General features: G+C 37.0%; 1 protein-coding gene and 1 long non-coding RNA gene across 2 annotated transcripts in view; one reads left to right on the top strand and one right to left on the bottom strand.

The window, feature by feature from the left end:
* The window catches only part of SLC4A10 (solute carrier family 4 member 10), a 263,964-nt gene that overhangs the window by 83,014 nt on the left and 156,803 nt on the right, over positions 1-24,147 (top strand). The window lies entirely within an intron of this gene.
* On the bottom strand, positions 16,574-19,888 carry LOC143677683 (uncharacterized). The gene is made up of 2 exons (XR_013172804.1): positions 19,326-19,888; positions 16,574-17,885 (listed from the first exon to the last, which is right to left on the bottom strand). It is a non-coding gene; the product is annotated as an uncharacterized LOC143677683 (long non-coding RNA).

Consider the following 24,147-nt stretch of genomic DNA (forward strand, 5'->3'; position numbering starts at 1 on the left):
TCAGTTCACGAAGTTCCTATAAAGACAAATTTAAAAAAAGCCCCGTGTTTTACTCTTGAAGTAGATATTTTCCGCATCTTGTGATTTTAAGACTTTTAAAATTTTCTTTTTAGTTATCTACATTCTTACAAATTTTATTAGGCCCCATATCCTTTTTTTGCATGGGCAGGCACCTGGAATCGAACCCAGGGCTCCAGCATGGCAGGCAATAATTCCACCTGCTGAGCCACTGTGGCCCAAGGCCCCATATTCTTATTTGTCAAAATGTCTTGGGCGCTTGAATTTTCATCTCCTTTTCTCCCAGCTTTATATCATTAAAATATATTGTTTGCCTTTTAAATTTCCATCCAAATTATTATAAAAAAAGTTGGACAGAACAAGGGTGATAAGAGAGGACTACAGGAATAGCACTGGGAAAAAAAATCCCTTAAGTGGATATTAATCCATTGATCTGCCCCGGTTAGAAATGACTGATTAACCAATTATAAATCTTTCAAATTGTATCAACTACTTTTGGTAGATTTTCTCACTTTGTAAAGTCTTGCTATACATTTATTTTAATCTAGATATTATTTCGTGTTCTTTAAAACTGTTTAAATCTCAAAGATATATACACTCAGCAAAGAAAAGTAAGTAGAAATATGATAAGAGTTTTAAGAAAGGCATTGCTTCTTTTCACTGATTTCAGGTTCTCCAGATGTCACTCTAGGATTTTTCAGTTAACAATATGATGTTACCTTTTTGAGACCTTTTAAATTATTATTGAAAAATGTTATTCAAAATTCATCCTGTTGTTTTGAAATCTGTGGGCTTATTTCATATCATTTTTATCCACTAATGGGAGTTGAGAATAGGTGCATAAATCAGAATTGTCGAAAATGCTTTTAAATGGATTAATGTTTGTCTTTGAAGATAGAATAGTTGTGGTAAATACAATTTATGTAATAGGGGAGTATATATAGGTATATAATCTAAAAGAATAATTTACTTGGAAATATGAATGCCAATTTACTTTTCAATTTTATAGAAACAATTCCAAGGACCTCAATTTTAGGTTGAATTTTAAGTTAAGTATTTGGAAAATTTGGATTTTCTCTGCCAAGTATATGACTATTGAGATGCTGGTATTTTTAATCATAAAATATATCAGTGATGGTGTAGGGGAAGTAGATTTGAATACATTCACTATGAAATCTGGAGTGGATAAAAAAACAATGTTATGAAGAATTGAACATTAAACTATAGAAGTTATAATAAGATGTGGAAAAACAAGAAGGCTAAGTTGTCATTATTGTGATGAGAAATTGCTTTGATATAAGTACCCCAGAAAAAGAAACAGTAGCTGATAAAGACATATTTAATATGTCTTTATCATACTGATAATGCTTAATAATGGTTTGCTATTATTTTAGATATTTTTATTTTCAACTCTTCCTGTTTCTTCCTAATTTTATTGACTTTTCAGGTTATAATAGAATTAAAATATTACTTTAGATATGCAAATATTTTTGTTTACTTGGAAGATAATTTCATGAGACAGAAATATCAATACCCTTTTTTCTAATCTCATAATCATTAGTCTTAAATGGGGCTCAGATACAAATTTTCTTCATTTATAGAAAGTGTTGCTTTTCATATTTTAAATCACACATATTTTAACTGGATGTTGAATTTTCAAATACAGTTTAAACATGAAAATTATCTAAAGATTTCTAAGAGGCTAAAGTAGAATATTGGCCTGCATAGATACTTTAAAATCACAAGTCAAATTAATTAAAAGTTAAAATTAAAAACATAATTTAGAAGGTAAAAAAATATATTGCTTAGTTATTTAATCCAAACTTTCTTAATATTCAGAATGAACTTTCACTCAGTCAAAATAACTTGACTTGACCAGTAAAGAACTAAAGACAAAAAAGGCTCAACATTCTGGGGGTAAGGGGTATTTGAGAACAATCAGCTAATTTTTCCTTAATCAATATACAAAACAGATTCACATATTTTTGGATATTCCAGATAATACCCACTCATTGGATTTTGTTGAAAGTGTACAATTTTGTTTTCTTAGATGAGGATAGTTTTTTTCTTTTTCTTTGGCATGTAAGTACGGAGCTTTATTATACATACTTAATAAATAGTTTACTGTCTGAGTACTTGGACTGGTAGACTTGTAGTCTCTTGGACCCCCATGTTATATTATAGAAAAGAGTGAATTTACATAAAACCTTGGATTATTAAATATTAATAGAAAGATATTTAATATATTTTATGTAATATTCATTAGAATGAAACATACACAAACCTTATTAGAAATTTTCAGGACTATTTAGGTCATAAAGACCCTCAGTGCCATGTTATTTAAAAACTGGGATTTATAAGAGTTTTAAGCAGGGGACAAACATGATTAGTTTTGCCTTTTATATAAGTCATTCTAAAATCCATGAGGAAAATGGCTTAAAGAGAAGAAAGCCAAGAGTTAAGGATTATTAAAGAACAGATAGGAAATGATGAAATTCTAAACTCAGGCAATGATTGTAGGACTGGAGAGAAGACAGAACTGAAAATATTTAGGAGATAAATCAGCAGCGGACATTGGTGATCGATTGGTAAGAAGAGGGAAAACTCTGTGATAACTTCTCAGATTTTATTTTGATAACTGGTACGAATAGTACATTAACTAAGAAAGTGGCTGTAAGAGGAAGATAAGCATAATTTAGAGACGAGAAAATGAATTTAGATTTGATTGTGTTGATTTTAAGCAACTTACAGAATATCTAAAAATATTCTTTATTTTTAGTTTTATTTTTCTCGGTGGTACTTATCACTATTTATTTTTGGCTTTACATATGTAAAGTAACTCTTCATGATGTACATTTCTTTGAGTTTTGACAAATGCATGGTGTGACCCATCCGCCACCAGAGTTATGAAACAGAACAGTTCTACAGTCCCCAGAATTTCCTCAAGGTGCTCTTTTTTTGTTTTTTTTTGTCAGTTCCTCCTTCACACCCTGTTCCTGGCAACCATATATATTTTTTCTTTCCATACACTTCTGCTTTTTATAAAATGTCATATAAATGGGGTCTGGATTCTTTCAGTTAGAAAAATGCACTTAAGATTGTTCAGTGTGGTCATTCACTGGTTGAAGGACATTTGGGTTGTTTCCAATTTGGGGCCATTATGGGTAAAGCTGCTATTAATATTAGCATGCAGGTTTTGCATGAAATGCATTTTCATTTATTTTGAGTAAATAACAAAGAGTGGGAGCACTGGTAAGTCATATGGTAAGTTAATGTTTCATTTTAAAGGAAACTGTGAAACTATTTTCCAGAGTATCTATACCATTTTGTTTTCCAACTAGCAACGCATGTGAATTCCAGTTGCACCACATCTTATCAGCGCTGAATATTGTTGGGATTTTTTTGTAAACTATTCTAATCAGTGTATAGTAGCATTTTATGTGGCTTTAATTTATATTTTCCTAGTAACTAGTGGTTGAGCATCTTTTCATTGTTGAAGTGTCCACTGAGATTCCCTTGTCTTTTTCAAATTGGGTTTTTAATTTTCTTACTGTTTAGTTTGGAGAGCTCTTTAGATATTCTGGTAATAAGCCCTTTATCAGAAATATAATTAGTCAATCTTTTCTCCAAGGTTGAAGAATGAAAAAGGTTGCTTTTTCACTCTCTTAACTGACTTTCATAGCCCAAATCTTTAAGTTTTTATAAAATCTGATTTATAATTTTAAAAATAATTACACTTTTGTTGTTATATCTAAAAATGCCTTGACTAACTCAGGTCACAAAGATTTCCCCCTGTGTTTTCTCCTAACAGTTTTATGTATTTCCTTTAAGTTTCTGATCCATTTTGAGTTAATTTTTAGTTTTTTTTTTAAAATATTCAATCAGCCTTCCTTCCTTCCTAGAATAAACTATACCTCATTATATTGTATCCCTTTTATATGTTAATATTTTTACACATCTTTCCTGAATTTGATTTGCTAATATTTTCTTGGGAATATCTGAATTTATATTTAAGAAGAATAATAATATGCAGTTTTCTTTTAACATCTTTGGAACTGTGAGAATTGTTTTCTCTCCTTATATTTTATGAAAGAGATTTGTAGAGTTAGCATTATTTCTTCCTTAAATGTCTGTAAAATTCCCCATTGATTCCATCTGTGCCTCAAATTTTCTTTTTAGGGAGTTATTTTTTTTTAACTTTTTTATTGTATAATATGTCGTATATACAAAGCAAAGAAATATAAAAGTAATAGTTCCCAAAGGACCCCTCAACAAGTAGTTACAGGACAGATCCCAGAGTTTGTCATGGGCTACCTTACAATCCACTTGGATTTTTCCTTCTAGCTGCTCCAGAATATAAGAGGCTAGAAAGCATAAATAATTTTTTTTATCATCACAATTGACTTTTTTTCTTTTTTGTGATAAACAGCATTTATACAAAAAAGCAATAAATTCCAAAGCACAGCACCACAATGAGTTGTAGAACATATTTCAAAGTTTGATATGATTTACAATTCCACAATTTTAGATTTTTACTTCTAGCTGCTCTAAGACACTGGAGACTAAAAGAGATATCAATTTAATGATTCTGCAATCATATTTATTTGTTAAATCCTGTCTTTTCTGTATGACTCCACCATCATCTTTGATCTTTCTATCCCTCTCTTTAGGGATGTTTGGGCTATGGGCATTGTAACTTTTTCATGTTGGAAGGGTCTATCACTAATATGGGGTAGGGAGATGGAACTATCTGATGTTCTGGAGAGGCTGGACCCTGTAGGTTTCGGGAACTGTGTGGTCCAGAGAACCATCTGGAGGTTGTAGGTTTCTGGACAGTTATACTAGTGCATGGAACCCTTGTGGAATCTTATGTATTGCACTAGGTGTTCTTTAGGATTGGCTGGAATGGTCCTGGTTGGGGGTTGGTAGGTATGATAGGTAGCAATGTCAAACTGAAGCTTGTGTAAGAGCAACCTCCAGAGTAGCAGCTTGACTCAATTTGAACTGTCTCTGCCACTGAAACTTTATTAGTTACACTTCCTTTCCCCTTTTTAGTCAGGATGGAGTTGTTGGTCCCATGGTGCCAGGCAGAATTCATCCCTGGGAGTCATCTCTCATGTCGCCAGGGAAACTTCCGCCCCTGGATGTCTTGTCCCATGTAGAGGGGAGGGCAATGATTTCACTTGCCGTGTTGGGCTTAGAAAGAGTAAGGCCACATCTGAGCAACGAATGAGGTCCTCCAGAAGTAACTGTTAGGCATGCCTATAAGTAGTCTAAGCTTCTGTGCTACCTACATAAGCTTCACAAGAGTAAGCCTCAGGATCAAGGACATGACTTATTCATTTGGGTGTCCCTAAAGTTTGACGCAGTATCAGGGGTTACCCTGATGGTAAAGTTTAATAGTTTACCATATTTTCTCTCTCTTTTTGAGGAGATTTTAAAACTATGAATTCATTTTCTCTGACAAACACAGTTATATTCAGGCTAATTTTTTTTCTTTAGTGAATTATGGAAGTTTGTGTCTTTTAGGGAATTGATCTGTTTTCACCTAAGTTGTCAAATTTAAGAGCATAGAGTTGTTCATAGTATTCTTTTATAATGCATTAGAAGTCCAGGGCTCTGTGATAATGTTGTCTATTTCATTCCTGATATTGGTAAACTATGTTTTATTTCCCTATCCATTTGTTCTTCTTTATCTAGTTTCTTAAAATGGAGGCTTAAATCGCTCAATTGAGACCTTCCTTCTTTTTTAATATAAGTATTTAATGCTATAAATTTTACTCTAAGCATTGCTTTACTGCAGCCCACAAATTTTAACATATTGTATTTTCATTTTCATCCACGTACATTTTTTTTAATTCCCATGAAATTTAGAAATGTTTCAAATATTTGGCTATTTCTAATAATCTTTCTTTTAATGATTTCTACTTTAATTCCTTTAAATTCAGAGAATATACTTTCCACAACTTCTATTATTTTAAAGTTTTGTTTGATGGCTCAAATATGAACTACCTTGGTGTTTTTTTTTTATGTGCACTTTAAAGAGTCTGTATTATACTACTGCTGTTGGGTTAAGCCAAATTGGTTGATTAAGTCAAGTTGGTTAATGTCTTTTATGTCCTTACTGATTTTCTTTTCCCATTTCTATTATTACTGAAAGAGGAGTTTTGAAGTCTCTGACTGAAACTGTCTATTTATATATTCTTCCCTGCTGTTGCTATGGTTATTCTCAGTGTAGCACAGCTTCAAATTCCTCTAGCATTATTATGTGTTTTCATGTGTTTAGAATATGGATTTGTTTTGTAGAAGTTCTTTCTTTTAAAGTTTGCTTCGCCCTCAGCTTCAGTCTTCCTTTTCTGTTGTGCCTCAGAGGTTCTTTCTCTGTGTTCTTGCCCTTCTGCCAGTATACCATTGCTATTTATGTGACAATTGCTCGCTGGTGCTCAGAGTCACCCACTCAGCAAAGCAAGTGCTGGTTCTTGTTTGTCCTTACAGGCATGCCTTTGCTTAAATTTTATATTAGTTGGTTGCTCTGAGACATCAGTTCTCAGATGGATCCTGGACAAGCTGTGAATCTACAGATCGTCTTGCTTTATGTGTGGGTAGGGGGAGTCACGTTCTTTACAACTTTCTACATCTCAAGGGGAAGCCAAAAGTCTCACTAAATTAAATCATAGTTATTTGTTTATTGCTGTCTTTCCAATTATAATAAAAACTTTAAGAAGAGAAAAAAACTTCTTTGTATTATTAAATGCTATATTCCCAGTTCTAGGACACTATTGAGTACATAGTAGGTGCTCAATAAATATTTATTAAATGTGTAAATGATTACAGGAGACTGAGGCTTAGGGGATTTGCCAGCACAGAGATAGGGACAGAATTTAAAATCAAGAACATGGAGGAAATCAGCGAAAGGGAAAATATTGAGTGAGAAGATTGATTCAAACTTGGAACCCTTGGGAACAAAAATGATAAGAGATCAGGAAAAGTAGGAAACAATATAATAAAGGGGACTCAAATGAAGTCAGAATGTCAGAATAAAAAAAGGTGAAAGTATTTTCATGAAAAGCAAAGAGAATAGAGACTTTCAGAGTAAGTGATCAACACTGAAAAATGTGCAAGAGAAGTACAGTGAAGTAAACACTGTTAACTGCTGTTCTAGTTTGCTAGCTGCTAGAATGCAATATACCAGAAATGGAGTGGCTTTTTAAAAGGGGAATTTAAGAATTTTCTAGTTTATATTCTATGACCATGAAAATGTCCCAATTAAAGCAAGTCTATAAAAATGTCCAAATTAAGTTACTGACAAGAGTTTACCTTCACTCAAGAAAGGCCGATGAAGTTCAGGATTTCTCTCATAACTGAAAAGGCACATGGTGAACTAAGCAACATCTGCTAGCTTTCTCTCTAGGCTTCTGTCATCATGAAGCTGCCCCAGGGGCATTTTCCTTCCTCATCTCCTAAGGTCTCTGGCTGTATGGGCTCTCATGTTTCTCATGATTCTGTTGGATCTCCTGTTGTTCTTAAGCTTTCTACAAAATGCTTCCTCTTTTAAAAGATTCCAGTAAACTAATCAAGACCTAACCTGAAATGGGTGTAGTCACATCTCCCTCTAAACCTAGATTAATACCCAAAATTAGAGCAGTCAGATCTCTGCAGAGATAATCCAATCAAGTTTCCATTCTATGTTGTAGGAAAGGGATTAAAGGAAATGTTGCTCCATAAGATTGGATCAGGATTTAAACGTGGCTTTTCAAGCGTACATAATCCTTTCAAACAGGCACAGTGGATTTAGCATTATGAAAGTCATTAACACTTTTAGTGGAATATTAGAGGAATAAGTCAGATTTTCCATGATTTGAAAAGAAATGGCAATTTGATAATCTAGAGCCATCTGGCAACCTGAACTTACCCCTTTTCTAGTGCACATGTAATTAATTAAATGTCTACTAATTAGAGTACAGTTTCCATGAGGGTTTGGACTATGTAGCACCCATTTGTCTCTGTAGCCTCTCATAGTAAATCTCCAATAAATATTTGTGGAATGACTGAAGGAATGAACTGTTTCAGGAAGCCTAGTGGAAAAGATAAGAACTTGGTCAAGCTCTAGACAAAAATGTAGGCTGAAAGAAGATGTTTCTTTCTATTTTATTAGGATGGGAGAAACTTTAGATCATTTATTTTAATATTCTTCTTGTGTTTCTAAGAACAAATAAAGAGACCTGAATAGAGAAATATAAAGACACAGCATGATTATTTTTGGGAGATGCTTATAGTTTTAGGAGTAATGGAGTTATAAGAGTGTGTCTCACTGAAAGTCACTTTCCCCTGCAGCTTAAATTAAATTAAATATAGAGAATGATATCTTTACACTTTCCCTAGAAAAGCAATTTACTTGATCTAAAGTGTTTACTACGTTTGACATTCATTTTACACTTAACACAGCTACATGTATGGAATATTTACTACATAGTAGCATTAGTCTAAGGATTTCCCTCTTATTAACTCAATTATCAAAATAACTTTATGAGGTAGATGTTATTTTAGTACATATAGCTTTTGCCCAATATCATTACATAATTAGTAGTAGAGAGTCTGCATGGTCTGAATCCAGACTCTGCTTCAACTATACATCTGTACTTAGTTTCATCACTCAGTTGTTTTTATGTAATAGTATTGTCTTCAACTATATTCCAAGTTCCTGAAGGGCAGGATCTGTGAATTATTCTGGTTCTATATTACTATGTGTTCTAGTTTGCTAGCTGTTGGAATGTAACACATCAGAGATGGATTGGCTTTTAATAAAAGGGGATTTATTTACTTAAAAATGTATTGTTCTTCAGAGGAAAGGCAGCTAACTTTCAACTGAGGTTCTTTTTTACATGGGAAGGGCACAGGGTCATCTCTGCTGGCTTGCTTTCCAGGCCTCTGGGTTCCAACAACTTTCCCAGGGGTGATTCCTTTCTGTATCTCCAAAGGCCTGGGCTGAGCTGCTAGTGCTGAGATGAGGTATGCTGAGCTGCTTGGGTTGTGTTACATTGAGCTCTCTCATTTAAGCTTCCAGCCAATTAAATCAAACATCATTCATTGCAGCAGGCACGTCTCCTAGCCTACTGTAGATGAAATCAGCAACAGATGAGCTTCATATGCAATTGACTCATGTCCACAGCAACAAAGCTAGGCATCTTTATCTGGCCGAGTTGACACCTGAAACTAACTGCCACACTGTGCTTTGTACACAGAGGACAATAAATGATTGTTAAGAAAAATTTCAATTTTCTAAAGCAGTACTGTTCAAAAGAAATATGCTATTGAATCATAAATGCAAGCCACATATGTAACTTTAAAATTTCTAGAGGTTACATTAAGAAAAGTAAAAAGAAATAGATGAAATTAATTTAAATAATTATCTTTAATAATATAAATTTAAATAATATTAAATTTTAAAAATTTTGTTAATATACCCAACATATTATAATTTCAGTATACAATATAATATTAATGAGATATTTTACCTTCTTTTCATTTACTAAGTCTTTGAACTTAGTACAATAAATATCTTTTCTATATTTACAGAATATCTCAATTTGGCCTAGCCACATATAAATTCCCTATGGCCAAACGTGACTAGTGGCTACTGTTATGGATGGCACAGTGTCTTTTGGCAGTCTTGGTTTATTATATTTCATGTTTTGAGCATTCCTTGCCCATTGGGCTATTGCCAATGAAAACACTTTGCATATCCAATCTTTTTTGTTCCTTGCACCAGTGAGCATTAATTTGAAGCCAGACATGGTTGCCCCCATAGTTGGGTGCTCTCTGCTCTGCACAGAGGGACTAGAGGAGAAGTGGTGCTGAAATCAAGCTGGCCATGGGATTCAAATTCTATTTTCTTTTTTTTTTACATGGGCAGGCACCGGGAATTGAACCCGGGTCCTCTGGCATCGCAGGCAAGCATTCCTGCCTGCTGAGCCACCGTGGCCCGCCCGGGATTCAAATTCTATTCCCATAGAGTACCTTTTCCCAGAGAGGGTGTGTTTTTCTAATTCTTTAGACCAGAAAAGCCACCTTTTTCTAATTCATTGCGTATAGAGGGGGTATCCTTTTCTAATTAGTGCAAAGGTACTATATAAACTAGCACAGGCCTGGAATTAAATCTAGGAGTTTTCCACTCTTAGATGGTAGATTGTGCACATGGTTGAGGAGAAATGAACCAATTATAGAAAACATGACTTCTAAGAGCAATTTTTTTCGGAGGCAACTGTTCTCAGTTCCTATTTTAACTCTCAATTAGGTGATATATAAGGATATCAAAGTGTTTTTTAAAAAATTATTGTAAAGTATAACAATGGTATTAATAAGTGTTGATACATAAAAATATAAATGTACAATTCAATGAATTACCACAAAGAAACATCCACTGAACTACTTATTACCTGGGCTGCCTCTCCAGAAGCCTCTTCATGTTCAATCCCACTCACTACACTCTCTTTCCTCCACAAAAGGATCTCTATCCTGTCTTCATAGACTGTGTGTTTTGCCTGTTTTGAACTTTATAAATGGAATCACATAGAAGGTATTTGTTTGTGTCTGGCTATGTTGTTCAATATTAGGTTTTGGCTGTATCTTTACAGTATAGTACTCATTTATTTGAATATGCCACAGTCCCTTCATGCGTTCTCTATTGTGGTCACTTGCATCCTCTACAATTTAAAGCTATTAGGAATAATATTGCTGTGAACATTTTGTATATATCTTTGTGCAAATGTGCATTTATTATACCTAGGAATGAAATGATCTATGACTGTATCATAGGGTACAGTATGTGGGAGATAATTCCATCCTGTTTTCCAAAGTGGTGTACTAATTTACATTCCCACCAGCAATGTGTGCAAATTTATGCTGTCCCACATTCTTGCCAACACTTGATCATTTCAGTTTTCTTAATGTTAGCCATCCCACTAATGTTTTAATGCTAGCCTATGGGTTTAAATTACATTTATTGTTTATTAAAGATGTTGAGCAACTTTGCATGTGTCTTTTGGCCATTTGGATAGTCTCTTCCATGAAGTGCCTATCCTAGTCTTATGCTTGCTTTTTGGACTTTTCTTACTGATTTATAGTAGCCCTTTATATATTATCAATATAATACCTTTGCGGTTTTACATGTTGTACATATCTTTTCACATTTGTGACTTATCCTTTTATTCTCTTTATGGTGGCTTTTGATGTGTGTGCAGATTTCCTAAAGGGCTCCAACCTTTACATTGTAATGCAATTTTCTCTACTCTGTCATTTCTTTACATTATACATTTTGGTAAATACAGAAACAGAGCCTTATTTTGATCAACCATTCTCTTGGCTGTAGTTTATGTTACAATGCTGTATGTTTTCAGCTTTTCTTATAAAATTAATAAAATAGTTAAGATAGAAGAAATAGTTATGCTAATTTAGAAAACTGATTTTGATAGTACTGTAAGTTTTATGCTATATATCAAACTATTTTAAGGTACACAGAAGTGTTAATAAAAATAGGTACTGAATAACACATTTTGAACATTTGCTGTACCCAAACAATCTGAATCTCTCTTTATGATATTAAAAATGTTGTAGGATGAGCATAAAAGGACTTTTGCCTATAAAATTATTTCTGTTTTAAAGAATGAAAACCAGAGAAAGGGAACCATGTGCTGTTTTGAACTCAAAAAACCTCTTACCCTTGAATATATTATCTTGCTTTAATAAAGCATAATTTTCTCTATTATCTATGTATTGTTGTGTCTTAGAGTAGTCTTTTTAAATACCTGATACCCTATCAGACTTTCAAATCCTCTTATAATATTAATACCTGTGAGGGTCTTATTTCCTCATAATTATCTTATGGCTAGTATTTTAATTAATTAATTTTTTATTGATATATGTTATATAGTCACATACCATACAATTATCCAAAGTGCACAATCAATGGTTCACAATAGCTGTGCATTTATAATCACAATCAACCTTTTTTTTTCTTTTCAGTGAAAAATAACATATATACAAAAAGCAATAAATTTCAAAGCACATCACAATGATTAGTTGTAGGATACATTTCAGAGTTTGGTATGGATTAAGGTTCCATCCTTTTAGGTTTTTACTACTAGCTTCCCCAAGACACTGAAAATGAAAAGAAACATCAATTAAATCCCAGAGTGATTTGGACAGTGAATAAAGAAGTATTTGCAAAGTCCCCTTGGGGGAATGGGGAGAAAGGGGGAAATATTTGACTTCCCATTTGGAAAATTTCTGCTATTCTAGCAAGCAGTGGGGACAACAAAATTAATAGGTTGAGCCCTCAATCTTGGGGTTTGCCCCTGTGAAAGTTATTCCTGCAAAGGATAGTCTATGCCTACTTAAAATTAGGCCCAAGAGTCACCCCCAGAGAAACTCTTTGATGCTCAGATGTGGCTTCTTTCTCTAAGCCGACAGGGCAAGTGAACTCACTGCCCTCCCCCTCTTATCTGGGATCTTATGTCCAGGGGTGTAAATCTCCCTGGCTATATGGGACAGAAATCCCAGGATGAGATGGGAACCGGGATTGAGGGATTGAGAAAATCTTCTTGACCTAAAGGGGGCAAGAAAAATGAGAAAAAATGAGGTGTCAGTGGCTGAGAGATTTCAAACAGAGTCAAGAGATTATCCTGGATGTTATTCTTATGCATTATATAGATATCCCCTTTTTAGTTTATGATGTGTTGGAACGACAGAAGGGAGTACTTGAAATTTTGTAGAGCCATGTTCCAGTAGCTTGTTTCTTGAAGATATAATGATATAGCTTTTATAATGTGACTGTGTGATTGTGAAACCTTGTGTCTGATGGTCCTTTTATTTAGGGTATGGAAAGATGAGTAAAAAATATGCATAAAAAATAAATTATAGGGGAAACAAAAGTTAAAATAAATTGGGGTGATGGAAATACTAGTGGTCAATGAGAGGGAGGGGTAAGGGGTATGGTATATATGAGTTTTTTCTTTTTTATTTCTTTTTCTGGAGTGATGCAAGTGTTCAAAAAATGATCATGGTGATGAATACATAACTATGTAATGACATTATGAGCCACTTATTGTACACCATGTATGGAATGTTTGTATGTCAAGAATGTTTGTATGTTAAATTTTATCAATACAAATATTTTTAAAAAGGAAATATCAACATAATGATTCAGCAATCACACTCATTTGTTAAACCCTACCTTCTCTGCATAACCCCACCATACCTTTGATCTTTCTCCCACTCTTTAGGGGTATTTGGGCTATGGCCATTCTAACTTTTTAATGTTGGAAGGGGCTATCGATAATATGGGATAGGGAAATGGAATTAGCTGATGTTCTGGAGAGGCTGGCTCCTCTGCATTTCAGGACTCACCTGGTGTAGGGAACCAACATTCTGGCAGTTGTAGGTTTCTGCAAAGTTACCCCAGTGCATGAAAACTTTGTAGAATCTTATATAATTCCCTAGGTGTTCTTTAGGATTGTCAGGAATGGTTTTGGTTGGGGTTAAGCAAGCTATGATAGGCAAAAATGTCTAACTGAAGCTTGTGTAAGAGAGACTTCCAGAGTAGCCTCTTGGGTCTGTTTGAACACTCTCAGCTACTGATACCTTATTTGTTACACTTCTTTTCCCCTTTTTGGTCAGGATGGCATTGTTGATCCATGATGCGAGGGCCAGGCTCCTCCCTGGGAGTCATTGCCCACGTACGGCTAGTATTTTAAAGATGTGTGGTGAGTGGTCCTCATGCTTTATTGGGGAAACATTGAATCTTTTTTTTTTATTTTAACTTTTTAATTGTATAATATAACATATATACAAAGCAAAGAAAGAAAAAAGCAGTAGTTTTCAAAGCACTCATTAATAGTAGTTACAAAACAGATACCAGAGTTTGTCATAGGCTACCATACCATCATTTCAGATTTTTCATTCTAGCTGTTCCAGAACATTGGAAGCCTGAAGGAATAAATATTATTTTGTCATCACAATTGATATTTTTTCTTATTTGTGAATAATAACATATATACAAAAAAGCGATAAATTTCAAAGCCCAGTACAACGTTTAATGTAGAACAGATTTCAGAGTTTGATATGGTTTACAATTCCACAATTTTAGGTTTTTCCTTCTAGCTGCTCTGAGATACTGGAGACTAAAAGAAATATCAATATAATGATTCAGCAATCATACTCATTTGTTAAACCCTACCTTCTCGGTATAACTTTACCATCACCTTCACTCTTTGTCCCACTGATTAGGGGTATTTGGACTATGTCCATTCTAACTTTTTCATGATGGAAGGGTCTGTCACTAAGATGGGGTAGGGAGATGGAACTATCTGATGTTCTCAAGAGGCTGGGGCCTCTAGGTTTCAGGATTTATCTGGTCCTGGGCTCATCTCGAGCTTGTAGGTTTCTGGACAGCTACCCTAGTGCATGGAACATTTGTAGAATCTTATATATTGCCCTAGGTGTTCTTTAGGATTGTCTGGAATGGTTTTGGTTAGGGTTTAGCAAGCTATGATAAGTAGCAATATCTAACTGAAGCTTGGGTAAAAGTGGCCTCCAAAGTAGCCTCTTGACTCTATTTAAACTCTCTCAGCCACTGATACCTCATTTGTTACAGTTCTTTTCCCTCTTTTGGTCAGGAAGGCATTGTTGATCCCACAGTGCTAGGACCAGGCTCCTCCCTGGGAGTCATCGCCGATGTATTTTAAGGATATGTGATGAGTGGTCCTCATGCTTTACAGGGAAACACAAAGTCTTGAATTTAAGGCTATTAGACCCAACAATTGAGCTTTAGGGGCTAGATGTGTAATAAATGTTACAGAAACCCAAATTATAGGCACAGATAAATGAAGTAAGCCTTTGAAAATTGTGATGATTTAGAAAAAGAAATAGCAAGACAACAGAAAAAGAAATAAAATGATAATATAGAGAAAAAATAAAAATAAAAAATACAAAAAATATATATAAAAAACAAGAAAAACTATATATTTCTTTTTCTAAATCGATGCAAATGTACTAAGAAATGATGATCATACATCTATGTGATGATATTAAGAATTACTGATAGCATATGTAGAATGGAATGATTTCTAAATGTTGTGTTAATTTTTTTTAATTAATAAAAAAAAAAAGAAAATTGTGATGAGAGAAAATGTTTCAAAAAACATAACAACCACAATGCCAGCGTTGAGGCCTGGCTGCTATGAAATGTAAATATAATCTCTGTTAAGTGAGCAGGTAGTCAGAACACGCTTTCCTGCAAAACTAGGGTGGCTGTGCTGCCCCATATTGGGTAGGTGCCATGGAAAGATGTAATTGGTTTCTTAGTATTACTCTAAAATTGCAATTTATGCTTTTTTTTAACATCACTATTCAAAGTAATGACTTTTTTCCTGAACAGCCAACACAGAGGCTTATTAGAAGTATTTCTTTTGACTCTGATGAGATTTGGCCATGATACCTATCACCCAGATAATACATTTCAGAAAAAGACAGTACCAGGATCTTGTTGCTATCCTCAGGGTTCTCCACATAAATATAACCGACAGAACACATACACACACACACACCTATGTGTGAAGAGATTTAGTCTCTTCAATTGTGGGGGCTGGCAAGTCTGAAATCCATAGGACTAGCAGGCTGGAAATTCTAACAAGAGCTGATGTCCCAGTTTTCAGTCTAAAATCCACAAGGGATTGTGGTAGTCTGGAAACTCAGACAAGAGTTAATATAGGCATTTTAAGACATATTTTCTTCTCCAGAAAACCTCAGCTGTTTTCTCTAAGGCCTTCAGATCCTTAGAACATCCCACCTACATTTCTGAGGGTAATTTTTATGTACAGTCAGCCGATTGCAGATGTTAATCACATCTTCCAAATACCATCACAGCTCAGGACAATCTAGGCTAGTGTTTGGCCAAATAACTGGACACCATAACCAAGCCAAACTGACACATAAAATTAACCATCATGTTTTTTCATATAAACCAGATCAGAAATAGATATGTTACACTGCTGAATTTATTAAATACATCTGATATTTATAGGAATTCATCCATTTCATTTCAGAATAAGCATTCATATCCCATCCAGTAAATTGGCAACATCCTTTGAATGAAATAGTACAGCACAGGAGTTGGCTGTGGTCTCTATTCTTATTCATTTGGCTAAGAATTTCAGTTTGATAAATTTCTTAAAGTATTTGCTAATAAAATCTCATATTATTTCTCAAAGTAACATTCCAAAAAAGAAACCCCTCACAAATGTCTGAAGTGCATATGCTGTATAATTGTAGTTTCTTTTTCCTCTTTTTAATACTTTCTTGACTATATATATATATATATAGTCATGTTTAAGATGTATTACTGCATATTAATGGAGCAGTTAACATTTAAAAACTGAGATGCCCTGTCCGCGACTTCTCGCTCAGCGTCAAGCCCCCGGCCGGCGGGTGAGACAATGAGGAGAGACAGAGAGACGCAGACAAATCCGCGCTGGTGAGAAACACAGATCCAAGACACGTAGCAGTTGTAAGCACAGACCTTTACTGGAGTTAAGCTTGCATTCTCTGTTACAGGTTCCGCGCGGGACTGAATATCCCGCGGGGGAGCGACCTCTATGCGGCCGTCAGGCACGGCTCCCTGTGGGTCGTCTCCACCCACCCCGTCCGGGTAACCTCTTATATACTGTGCCCAAACCCAATAGGTTAGTGCCACGTATACAGAGGTGATTGGAAGATAGGGTTGGTGGGCGTGTGCGTCATTTGCAAAAGCAGGATGTGAGCGCCATCTTGGCTCACTCGATGGGCGGGGGGAACTCTAGAGCAGGCTGCAGCGTGTCCACTAGGCCAAACCCGGAAAGCGGCTCTCTACATCTCCCCCTTTTTGTTTTTATAAGAGGCATGGTCCGTAGACCGTATTCTTGTACCCAGTGTCTCTATTGATGATGGTGCTCCCGTGGGCCTGAGTGGCTCACAACATAGTTTGGTGCTTTGGGGAGTCTGGACTAGGCTCGCGTCATCACACGACGGAGCCTCTGGCACCGACCAGAATGCTCACCTCATATAGAGACCGGAGAGTCCGTGAACTGGATACCACGTGACTCCTCCCTGCAGTGCTTCGCCTCGCAACTGGGTCAAGCGGGGATTATGAGAGCGACAGCCAGGGCATAGGAAACGCTGCGGAGGCCTCGGTGCAATGGCTAGAGCCAAGCCCAGTCTGGCCAGGACTGCGGCTGCAGCTCCACCGTCGAGGCGGCTAGGCGCGCAAAATTAACAGCCTCTGGTGCCTAGCTAAACACGGGTAGTGGCCAGGGAGCCTGCAACAAACCTTGCTGACAAGAGCTTTGCCCCAGGTGATTCAGACGGGCTATCTATCGAGGAGGGACGCACACCCACATTTGACTGGGAAGACATAGCTAACATGGTAGAAACACGTAGTTGCTGCTGTGTCTGGAACAAGCGTTCTAACAAACATTTAACAGTGACTAAGCCCACTAATAGTCCCACTGCCACGAGAATCCAAGTAGTCAAATTGGGCCAAGAGAACCATGAGGTGACTCGGTTCCACAGACTTTGTACAGTCTCGCCCAGTTTGGAAAGGTCGAAGGCAACGGGGGTTATTAAAACTGGTCCCCCTTCTAAACAATCGAAGGGTGACCGGCGCTTTCGTTGCTATCTCGTCAGTCGCCGCCGTCATCAGCAGAGTTGGAGGCCTGATCTGATGGTTCAGGTTGAAGGCTTGTTGGTTTTTTAGGCAACAGCTCCGTGGCCTCCTCGGGCGATGTCACGGTTCTCACCAGTCTTTCCGGAACCCACACTGGTTGACGTCCTGGCTCCTGGGGAAAAACACAAACAGAGCCTCTGGCCCAGCTGAGCACTGGGTCAGGGCCTTGCCATTGTCCTGACAGGACATCCTTCCAACGGACTAGACCTCTATGTGGAGGACTCGGAGTGGTGTGCTGTAGGGCAGGTGTCATTCCTTGTGCATTTTCATTTAAAAAATTGTACGTAAACAAGGCTATAGACAGTTGAGCCTTTGGGGACAGGCCGTGACCTATTCCCCCTTTCTGTTTCTTTAGTAAGTCTTTGATGTCTAAGATGAAAATAGGCCAATGCTCTGGCAGAGCTGAGAGGAGGGGTAACCCCATTTGAACAGGTCCTAAAGGCTCCATACAGTTATTGATGGTTCTTAAATCATGTAACAATCTCCATCTGCCTGATTTCTTTTTTATGACGAATACGGGTGTGTTCCAAGGCGATGTGGAGGGAATGATATGGCTCTCTTTTAGCTGTATAGACACTAGAGTGTGTAATGCTGAGAGTTTTTCCTGTGATAATGGCCACTGAGGCACCCACACCGGGGTACTGGTCTTCCATTTTAGTTTTATAGGTGTGGGTGGGAATTTCCCCTCAGTGGCCCCTAGGAAAAACCCAGGCCTCGTCTGTCAGAATTGGAGACAGCTTGTATAGGCCTTGCGCGCCCGTGCAATGAGGCTCCTAAGCCTTTGCCGGGGACATATCCCATTCCTTTTAACAAGCACTTAGAAGTTGGAGAGCAGCCACTGTAATTACCTGATTCGGCCACCAGAGGGAGCCCGTGGTGAGGGTTTTTGGCGAGATCACCAAAACCATTCACCGGAAGCCGCCGCGCCCCTGCAGCAGGCGCTGGCGGGGCGGAAGGCTGCGTGGGTGAGACAGGGGGCCTCCCCCAATCGATCAGCGGAGGCGCGTCTGCACCCTCGGTCTCATCACCATCTGACTCTGAGTCAGAGGTGTCTGAACTATCGCTTGACTCTGGCGGCTTGCCTTTACGGGAGCCGTCCGCAGACGAAACTGACTGAGTTTCTTGGAGCGCGTGCCGTGCCTGCAGCAGGGCGGAAGACGGACTTAGGCCTGCAGCATTCTCCGCCTCAGGGCAAGCACGGACGGTTTCCCAGATAGGGACCAGGATCGGGTCCATACAAAGGCCCGTCCGGCGCGCCCGTTCTATGTCATTACCAAGTTTTAACCAAGAAGGCAGACTGAGGCTACCGGAATGGGCGAACCAAAGGGCAAAGGTAACAACATCGTCAAGGAACCGCAGGAGGGAACTCTTCTTAACTGAGATGCCCCGCTGCTTCAAAAGGGTTTTTAAAGGGGGTAATAAAGGTGAACTTCCTGACTGCCCCATGCTTGCAGTCGGCACTGTACCTTAACCACTCGGGGAGCTCTCCCGAGTCACTGGGGCTACCTGAACGCCCACAGCCCTTAACTCTCACGTAATAAGAAGTACTCACCTTCTCGCGGTGATCAAGCGCGGGAAGTCCGCTGCGAACTCAGGATGCGCGTCCTCACCAGCTCGGGGAAAGGCAGCAGAAGGGTTCCCCGTACGGGCCACCACTTGTCCGCGACTTCTCGCTCAGCGTCAAGCCCCCGGCCGGCGGGTGAGACAATGAGGAGAGACAGAGAGACGCAGACAAATCCGCGCTGGTGAGAAACACAGATCCAAGACACGTAGCAGTTGTAAGCACAGACCTTTACTGGAGTTAAGCTTGCATTCTCTGTTACAGGTTCCGCGCGGGACTGAATATCCCGCGGGGGAGCGACCTCTATGCGGCCGTCAGGCACGGCTCCCTGTGGGTCGTCTCCACCCACCCCGTCCGGGTAACCTCTTATATACTGTGCCCAAACCCAATAGGTTAGTGCCACGTATACAGAGGTGATTGGAAGATAGGGTTGGTGGGCGTGTGCGTCATTTGCAAAAGCAGGATGTGAGCGCCATCTTGGCTCACTCGATGGGCGGGGGGAACTCTAGAGCAGGCTGCAGCGTGTCCACTAGGCCAAACCCGGAAAGCGGCTCTCTACAATGCCCTATTTTTTAAAGATATTTTGTTATTTGCATTGGTTTTTTAGACTTTTGCCTAGCTATTGTGAGACATATATGAGATGGTATATGAAAACTCCTGACCCATAGAAAAGATTAGATAAATTTTTGAAAATGTTTTGCGTTTTTAGCTCTTTATTATAACATCACCATAGTCAACTATTTCAATAAAATGCACAGAGTTTAAAGGCTAATAACTCATTTTTTGAGTATAAGTGATCTATGATCATTTGTAAGACTCTTGTAGCTATTACACTGAATGAATAATACTTGTGGGATTTAATCATAAAGTAACTTTATTTCTGTCTTGTACCTTCTATTTGTATTTATTTGGTGAGTCTAATTGCTGTCTGCTCCTGTGTGTGTGGTCCATATCTGATTCATAGGAAACACACGTGTACTTATTGTCCTGATAAATTCTGGAGGTGCATGCCATTCAAAGCAGCAATCTCAATAGTGAGACAGACTTTATGTTTCTCAGGGGGGAAGTCATATGCCAGTCCATTGCAGGGGACATACTAAGTTCTTCATATCAGTGGAATTCCACTCTCTTAGCTTGAGTGTGGAGAAGACACTCCTACAGATATGGGGCATAAGGAGAGGCGGAGTTTTATATCACGGCTCCCTGAAGAATGATTCTTCAAAGTATGTCTACTGTCTCCACCTCATGACCCTTTTATAGCTTTGGTGTGGGTGAGAAGTTAGAGTCAGATAACTAGGTTTCCAGGAACATGCATAACTATTGGTTCTTGGTACCATAGCTGAAACTTTTATCATCCTATTACCCTGTGACAAATTACTAATTAGCATTAATAATACTATATTATTGCAATTATATAAATGAATTAAAGCATGGATATTCAAATGAACAGATTGTGTTTGACATTCAGATAATATGAGCAAAATTTTAAAGTTCAACTAAAAAATGGAAAATATCATTGAGCTTCAAGAGACTGGAGACATGAATTTGGAACAGAACTCCCAACCTTGTCATCATTTCAAGATTTTATAAGATAGTTATTTGAATACTGATTTGTCTGAAGTAGAGCAAGGAAAAAGAGGAAGAAAAGTGTCTGTAATTCAGAAAGTAATGCATAGTGGTAAATATTCTACTCCCTTAATCTAAATATCTCAGAGAGGCTTGTATGCTTCATGACAGTAAGATAACATATGTAAGATGGGAATTTTCCCAATTCACTTCTGTTGTTATGATTGCTATGTTGTTATGAGAAATGTAACTATAAACATATTTGTCAATTATTGTCCAGAAAGGGTTGAAAAATAGAGAACTTTTGGATAGGCCTGCAGAAGGGAAAGCATTTTCACTACTAGAGAAAACCTATGTAAGGTCCCGGTTAATTATCATGTGTGAGTGATTAAAGCAATTTGAGTAGCATAGCTAACAATGCAAACTACAGGTTTGCTAAGGAACTTATTTCCAGTTACTATTCTACTAGTGGCTTATCTCAGATCCAGTTACTATTCTACTAGTGACTTATCTCAGATAATATGATTATTTAAATTATATATTTTTAACTTACCATTTATTGAAAATAATGGTCTCTATCCCAAATGGAAACAGCTTATTTCTGATTATAAAAGTAATACATGTTCTTGGGAATTTCAGTGCTATTTCAAATTATGCTAGCCATGTTTTGTTGCTCTTATTCAGTTCTCATCATTGCTGACTATTCTACAGCATCTGACATTATTGACTTCTTATTCTCTTAACAATTATTTTCTACCTTGACCCCTGTTATACTACTCTGTCCATCAGATATGAGTTCCATGGCAATAGAGATTTTTGTCTATTCCTGTTTTTTATTTTTTTGTTTTGCTGCTTAATATAGTACCTGACAAATGGAAGGTGCTAATTAAATATTTGTTTAATTTATCAATCTTTTTATGTCTCTGTCTTCTCCTCTTCTGACTTTTAATTCCTCTTTCTCTTCCCACATCTTAAATCTAATTACTCCTGCAATGTTAAATCTTTTATCTTCCTATTCTTTCATTTTTGAGTCATTTTCTATTATAACCATATGGTACCTCCAGTTAAATGATGACAAAGTCCCTATCTCTAAAGCCCTCTTTTTCAGGATCCTATCTCAAATCTTCAACTGCCTTATGACCATCTCTATGTATTTGTGCCATAGTCATTTCAGACTCAAAGATCCAAAATGTAGCTCTCGGCCTGCAATGCTGGTCCCTCATTCTGATGACCCTAAATTCATTCATGGCGTTGTTATTTTACCATCCTGCCTGCTTCAAATTCCACATCTCTCTTTTTCTGGCACTTAGGCCAATATCATTGTAGTTCTCACCACTCCCACCAACAGCATCAATCATCATTGATGATATTTATATAAAAAATCTTTTTCTCTCTTTCAAGGGAACATTTTGACACAGGTGGAAGTAAAAAGAGCCCAACATCAGCAGTTTGCCTATTTACCATTGCGTCAGTCATACTCTTGGTGCTACTCTGACTTTGATGTCCCAGGTCTCCAGTGACTTTTCCTCTTTCTGGTAACTGAATTCTTGTCTCAAAGTTTCTCTTTGATGAGATAGATGTTCTTTGGCACTCCATATATATGTATTTTTATATGATGAAATCACCTTGCTTCAGAATATCTTATTTGGATTTGTGCTGATTATTTGATATAACCCAGTTGTTGGACTCCATTTCGGTCTTAGAAAACTATTCAAGACTTACCTGTTACTTTGCTCCTGTGAACTTATCTTCTGGTTGCAAATATACTTCTTAGACTTTCATCCTTATGATATGTACTCTTGAATTTGTTTACATAATTAAATTACTTTTATTTTCTTGAGCCCGTGAGGTTGCATTGTTGTCTGTTTCCAGTTTGGGTCATCCTACTTTTAACCAACCACTAATTATGAAAAGCACAATCTTCATTTGTATATATGCATATAAATTATGTATATAATTTACATCTCATGTAGCATATACATGTATTTAGCTGCATAGGAAATTATTTATCTGGTTCTCTACATTGAACCTATTGCTTGTTTTCTCTCTGGTATTTTTTTAATCTCCCTTATTGGATTTAGACAACCTAACTGTTGAGTTACTTCTTACCCTGACTGTCATGCTTCAGGTCTGGCCAGATTCAGGGTTATCGCCCTGTATCTGACTCCTGGTCCACTGTAAGCATTACTGGCCTAAGATCTATCTTCAGAGTATACAATTTCAGACTAGATTTAACCTCAAATTTCAGGTGCTGAGAGGTTTTCTTGCATTACCCTTCTTCTAAATCCATAACCTAAACTGAAACACCTAGTCTTTATTTTTTACTTTATGGCCCAAGATACTACATTCTTAATATTGATATGGCCTAACTTAATTCCCTTCTACTTTTGTGAAGCTCTCTTTGACCAGAGTAGCGCCATTTATTTTCACACGTCTTTAGTCCTTTAATAGCAGTGTCAGAAAATTAGTGCTTAATTATTATATTACATTATCTGCTATTATATATTCATCTTATCTCCTCTGTCAGATAAAGCAATTTAAGAATAATAAACATCCTTTATCATTTAAATGGACAAAAATAGGTACTTAATGTTGTAATTAATGAATTTAATCAAGTGACTGATTGAAATACAGCCAAGCAGAAGATTATGATATGTGATTTAATTAGGTACTGCCTTATTTATTCAGTAAATCTATTAAGAAACAAACCTCCCCCTGTTTTAATGAAACTTTGCTTTCTACCCTTTAATCAATTGTCCAGCCACAGGACACTCTTGGCTAATAAGACAGCAAAGTTGTTAGGGACCCCGGGGACTCAGTGTAATTGAGCATCTACTTTATGCATTTACATATTTACTTTATGCATTTACATATTGCACTTTGATTTTTATGCTGTTTATAGTTATTTCACTCCACTTGAATAATAATAAGGAAATGATTTTTCATGTCGCAAAAATATATTATTTGAGGATATTTTTATTGTACTCTATGTTGTGATCTATAAATATGTATTTAAAAATTGGCTTATGTGTAAGAGCCCTGTAGGTTTTTACTCTCAAGAAATGAATATTATAATAACACAATACAATTCAGAACTACAACAACAGCAGCAAACAGGGTAGTTTTCTAGAGGTATGCAAAGGGTATTTCCCTTCATATTTTACTGCTCACATCTACCTGTATCTGATTTACTTATTGATTTGGTTTACTAATGCTGCCAGAATGCAATATCATTAGGGATAATAGT

This window comes from Tamandua tetradactyla, chromosome 3 (genome assembly GCF_023851605.1).
Source record: "Tamandua tetradactyla isolate mTamTet1 chromosome 3, mTamTet1.pri, whole genome shotgun sequence".
Lineage (NCBI taxonomy): Eukaryota > Metazoa > Chordata > Mammalia > Pilosa > Myrmecophagidae > Tamandua > Tamandua tetradactyla.